The 6,422-nt window shown below is 39.9% G+C and overlaps 1 pseudogene; it reads right to left on the bottom strand.

Moving 5' to 3' along the window:
• Nucleotides 1-5,702, bottom strand: part of LOC114006119 (transcription factor Spi-C-like) — a 67,754-nt pseudogene extending 62,052 nt beyond the window's left edge.
• Nucleotides 5,703-6,422: the final 720 nt, after the last annotated feature.

The raw sequence follows: 6,422 nt of genomic DNA, 5'->3' as shown, positions 1-6,422 counted from the left end.
TGCACAAAGCTTCTGAAAGGATCTACATACATTTCAAAGATAAAGAGAGAGACTTCACAATCACAAATTTCTAAATTAAACATTGGGAGAGACAGAGCCCTTGCTGTTTTGTTTTTTTTTGGAGAGGTTTTTTTGGCTATAGGACATGTGCGCTCGCCAGACAGACAGAGAGAGACATAGAAGACAGAAACCAGAAATCACCCCCCAGGAGGGATGGTCACGCCGCAATCCCTTCTCCTCCATTCTCCTCTCGGGATCTTGGGCATGCAAGCACATGCGCCCGGCGTGAGTTTTAAGCCACCGGGTCTGGGACACAAACTGCGGTCGACTACGTGGGACTCCAGCGACATAGCCACTATGCTAACTGCTGGTTCCCGAGTTTCTGATTTTTAATATTGATTTGTGCTTACGCAGGCAATCCTTGGCTTGGACGATAGATACATTACTCCAATCTTCACCTTCCCAGCCAACTAGCGCCTTCCCTGTATTTCCTCATGCCCAACTTACCCTCTTTGTAAGAGGACCCCAGGCATTGGACTGGGTACACCCTAAACCCCTAAGACCTTAACTTGATAACATCTACAAAGACTATTTTCATGCAAGGTCACACTGACTTGTAAGGGAGTGGGTGTAAGACATCTTTTGGGGAGATACAAATCAAGCCACAAATGCCTACCTACTAAGCTCTATGTAGGAGGAAAAATTCTAACTCAGTTAAGCCACCATTATTTGAGATCTTTGTTACTACTGACAAATAATTTTGTCTCGGGCCTCTGATGCCAAATTAAAAATTCCAGCATCCTTCAGTAAATGAGGTAAGCTCCTCTCCCTTGGAATGTTAGGGAATAACGCCACCGATGCCCTGGGCCATGTCTTATGTCAGTTATCCTTTTCTATTACAGCCCCAGTCCCAGTTACACTTTTTTATTATTATTATTTACTTTTATTTTTTTAAGTGTAGCATCTTATTTTAATTTACTATAACCTTGAGGTGTTCTGTATCACCTCGCCTAGTTGACACAGCAAATTGTTTTAATAAAAATAATACCTTTCCATTTCTTATCTCATTAAAAGTCCTAACTCAGGGCATTAATTGTGGTAACACTTGGAAGTGAATGGATTTCCATCAAAAGGCAATCTAGCTATCAGTCAACAGATAAAAATTACTGGAATTAAATCCTCCTTGGCTGTTCTTCTAGGAAGAAGCAGCAAGTGCTGGGAGCAGCAGGTTTTGTTTTTCAAAGATCATATCCAGAATAACATTAAAATAAAAACAATGTTCAAAAAAATAACATGGACTTGGGACCAGCAGTTAGCATAATGGCTATGTCGCTGGACTCCCACGTAGTCGACCGTGGTTCGAGTCCCGGACACGGTGGCTTAAACTCACGCCGGGCACATGTGCGTGCGTGCCCAAGATCCCCAGAGGAGAATGGAGGAGAAGGGATTGCGGCGTGGCCATCCCCCCGGGGGGGTGATTTCTCACTTTCTATCTCTCTGTCTCTCTCTGTCTGTCTGGCGAGCACACATGCCCTATAGCAAAAACCTCTTCAAAAACTATATATGTATATATATATAATAAAATAAAATAAAATGGACTTAAACTCCTAATGTATTTAAATTTACTAGAATCTTTTACTAAATCAACTAGTGAAATTCTGAGCTATGCCATAATGATAACACAAAAAGCCCCTTTGTTTTGGCCCTGTGATCATTTCAAACTGCCTGAGGCAGTTTTACTTATCTCCTCTGTTCTTGCTATAACATTAAAGAGCAAAATGCATGCCAGGGAGAGAAGAACTCAAAACAAAAGCAGCTCTGCAGCCAGCGGCAAACTGTATGAGCAAGCTGTCCCAAAGGGGGTCAACTCTGCCAACACTGGGAGCTAGAACATCTGATCCATGCTCTCTCCTGCTTAAAGAAAGTATTTTCAAAGTCCCAAAGATTTTTTAAAAATCAGAATTTTATATTTGCACTGAGTTGAGCATCACCTGTGTGAGGTTGAAGCTGGTACAAGTAATAAAATTTGACAAATCATGTAACCCAAATGATCAAGCATGTTAGATCAGGGGCTATGCAATGCCCCATGAGCATAGCACGCAACATGTGGTTTTGGCAGATATGGTGAAACTGGTTGTACCCCCCAAAATTTTAACCTATTCACATATTTTCCCACCAAAGCCTCCTGACCTTTACAAGATCCCCACAACACAGAGCTATTTTCTAACCAATTCTATTTAAAGGCTATCTTGAATTACACAATAGATGTACTTAAGAACAAAAAAGATTTAGAATTCTCCTATTTTAGCAAGAATTCTTATATTTTAACGAGTTGAATTTCATGTTAAATGTATTAAGTTTCTTAGTCAATGAATAATATTTTAAATCATTTTGGAATGCAAATGGCATTATTATAAAATATACAATTACCTCCTTTTTTTTTTTTTGGTGTAGATCTGGACTATCATATTTGCATTTTGCTCAACAGACAAAAGGCACATAAAAATTTCTCCAAAAGAGGTATTTCACATAAAGAGATCAAAAACTTTTGTGGTCAAAATAATGAGATTGTTACCAACCAATAGGGATTTTACGATTCTGTAACCCTTGCATTTTACCTGCATTAAAATCTGCAAGCATTCTATCTTAGTGACCCACTGGGCTGCCTTTTTGAAGTACCATGCTAAAATCTCCCTGACTGTGAAAGGGATGGGAGATGGCATTTCAATGGTTGGAGAAACAGAAAGCAGAAATGAATACGAGTACAGGTATTCTGGACACATTAGAAACATTCCAGGAGCCTTTTGGAAATACAGGTTCTAATCCCAACTCTCAGAGTTTCTGATTGATGAGATGTGAGGAAAATCCAGAGAATCACGATGAGCCATCCTTGGAGAAACAAGCCTGTAAACGTTACATTTTAAAGGCTACAGTATATTAGCAATGTGTAGCCCTGACATCATGTACCACCACCCTAGGAACCAGGTACCCTTCATTTCCTGCCACCACCGCCCCTTCCCCACACAGTTCCCGAGATTTCAAGTTCTTACATCAACTCCTTCTACTATGTATATGGCATAATTGGCTATCAGGTAGCAGAGATGGCCTGGTGGCTTATCCCCTAATAGATTCCCCGTTTATAATCTTGATATCTATGCCAGTTATTGCAAGAGTCTTGCTTCAATAATTGAGCCCATCAAAGAAGTGCCTGTGTGTATAGCAGTTCAAATAGGAGCCCAATCCACAGAAATCTACGGGAGACCAAGAATATTAGCACCTGAGCTCTGTGAGCTTTGAGGTCCACATACGCTCTTGAGTCCTGACCTTGAATGCTACTTGGAAATCAATGTTGAAATTACTGTAGGATTTAATAAGAAGGGCACCTCAGGAACCTGGGTATATTCAGAAGTTTAAATTCATTAATAACCTTTACTACTTTAAAAAACATGTCTCTTTTTTGTTTTTGTTTTGTTTTGTTTTAGAGATTTTTGCCTTAAGTTGCATGTGCTTCCTGGAGAGAGAGAGAGACGGTGAGAGGAAAAATGAGAAATCACTCCTTAGGGGGTATGACTATACTGCAATCCTTTCTCTATTCTTCTGGGATCTTGGACATATACACACATGACTGGCATGATTTTCAAGTGACCAGGTCTGGGACTCGAACCACAGTTGTTCATTTGGGAATCCAGTTATGTAACCACTATGCCATCTGCTGGCCCCATAAATATATATATATATATATATCTTAACTAAGCTTTTGGGCTTAGTTTCAGGCTATTTATTCTTTTTTCCTATAGGCACATGTACTTACTAGAGGGAGACAGCGAGAGAAAGAGAGGCAAAGTGAGAATGCATCCCCTTCTCCCCAGAGGTAGCCAAATTGCAATTCCTTCTCTGCCCAGCAAGTTTTTCAAGCTACCAGGTCTGGGACTCAAACCATGTAATCAGCCATGTGGGATCCAGCCACTTTAACCTCCATCCCACTGGCTGGCCCTCTTAATTATCTTTTGAAAAATGAACATTTGTTCCTACACACTTCTACTGAGTATAACAAATAAGATCATTTAAACCCTTTAAAATGAAAGTATTAAAATAATAAAATATATAGAAATTTAATCTTTGAATATGTATATATTTGCATTGCATTAATCCTTTTCAAAAACATTACTAATAAAATATAGATTAAGGCCAGCAGGTGGCAGGATGGTTAAGGCACTGGATTTCCACATAGTGCACCGCAGTTCAAGTTCCAGACCCAGTTGCTTGACAATTACGCCAAGCACATGTGTATGCCCAAAATTCTGAGAGAAAAATGGAGGAGAAGGGATTGCAGCATGGACATCTCTTGTTGGGGGGTGATTTCTCACTTTCCCTCTCCCTGTCAAGTATAATTGCCCTATGGCAAAAAACTAAAAATAAGTAAATAAATAAAATATAGATTAAAATTCTGTTTATAGGATGACTGTGAAAGACTAAAATGATATACAATAAATTTAAAGTTTTTAGCATGATTGCAATCATTTTTATTTAGAGAGATTTTTGCTAGAGGGTGCATATGCTCACCAGAGAGACAGAGAGAGACATAAAGTGAAAGGCCATTCCCAGAGGATGATTTCCTCACACTCCCAGTGTGAAATTTAAGCCACCAGGTCCAGGACTTGAACCATGGTTGACTATGTGGGAGTTCAACGACATAACCATTATGCCATCTGCTGGTCCCATGATTTCAAGCATGTTAATAATACTAAGTTTCTAGGGACACAAAGACATTACATAAGAATGAAGAATGTGCATGAATAAGAAAAAAGTGTCTTTTGCATTTTACATGTCTGTACCTTGTGAAGTACATATGAAGGCACCGGAAACAAATGCAATCCACTAAAATACAAAGTATGTTTTTAAAAGCAAGATGTGGGGCCAGCAGATGGCATAGCAGTCGTGTTGCTGGACTCACACATGGCTGACCACAGTCTGAGTCCCAGACCAACCCAGTGACTTGAAAGTCATTCTGGGCACGTGCGAGTGCATGTGTGCCCAAGGTCCCAGGAGAATAGAGGAAAAGGGATTGGGGTGTGGACATCCTCTCTGGGGGGTGATTTCTCACTTTCCTTCTCACTGTTTCTCTTCTCTCTCTCTCTCTCTCTCTCTCTCTCTCTCTCTCCTTTCTCTCTCTCTCCAGCGAGCTCACATGCCCTATGGCCAAAGCCTCTTAAAAAGAAAAAAGACAAGACGTACCAAATAACCTTTATTCATGCTATTAAAATATCTTCTTTCCTTTAGTTTATGGCATATCATTAATTGAAATTATGTGTACTTAAAGCATCTCTAAAATATGTATAATCATTTCAGTAGAAAAGGCTATAACATTCTATTGGAATATTTCATGCTGTTTCTATTACTACAAATTCTTTAAATAGGGGAGAGGAAATATTCTTATGTTGAGAGACTAGGGAAAATGGTGAAATCACTAAAGAACACATATGCATTTACAGGAAGAGCAGGCACTGTTCTCAGCACACAGCACAGTCAAACTGGCAAAGGCCTTGTCAGGCCTCTGTCCATCAATTCTCCTTCTTAGAGCATAATACTTTGATATAAACTTGGATAGATTCACCTCTCCTTGGAGAGCTCTCCTTGGATGTGTCTAAAAGTATATGTTTGTAATCCAAAGCCTTTACTAGAACCCACACTACTGAATGCATTGTGAATACTTTCCAAATATGTGATATTTAAGCAAATACTATGAAAAAGAGAAAAGCAACGATAATTATCTGTGGCTATTGAAGTCGGAGGGTACTACCAATTCTTCGTAACTGGAATATCAGTGACATTCCCATATTAAAGTGAGGAAAATGTCTCCTGGACCTGTTCAGATCCTCTTCTTACATTATCTGTGCGATTTCTTTTCTTTTCTTTTCTTCCCTATCCTCAAAGGATCAGTCATTAGAAACATGTTTGCCAAGAAGAACGAGCCAAATGTAAAAAAACAGACAAAGGAGCCAAGGAAATTGCAAACTAGAGGAACTCAGCCCAGGCGATACAAAACATTAACAAGAGGTCAAGTGGAGGAGGTCCCAAAGCTGCAGAAAGTAAGGTTGGGGTAGGAGCTGGTATGTGACACCTCCGACTGCCAGCTGCTGGACTTGCGTGAGTGGGTCAGCATGTTGTGCTGGCATCAAGTTTAAGGAGTTAACTACATCCAGCCACCATTTTTGCTCTCATGCTTCCAACCATCATCCAAACTGCCAACAGAGAAAGACTAATGTTGCCCAGTTTTGCCATTTTAAAGTGGTCCAAATGCATCCTGTGCTCATTGAAGTTCAGCCAGAAGCTCTCAGATATGCTTCTTCAGTCTGCATCTTTAAAGACCCACAAGTCCAGCTGGACCAGTTCTCTTTAAACTATTGTTCTTCTTTCCCCAT

This window comes from Tupaia chinensis, unplaced genomic scaffold (assembly GCF_000334495.1).
Source record: "Tupaia chinensis unplaced genomic scaffold, TupChi_1.0 Scaffold145685_1, whole genome shotgun sequence".
NCBI classification, from domain to species: domain Eukaryota; kingdom Metazoa; phylum Chordata; class Mammalia; order Scandentia; family Tupaiidae; genus Tupaia; species Tupaia belangeri.
This window is presented reverse-complemented; position numbering and strand designations above follow the sequence as displayed.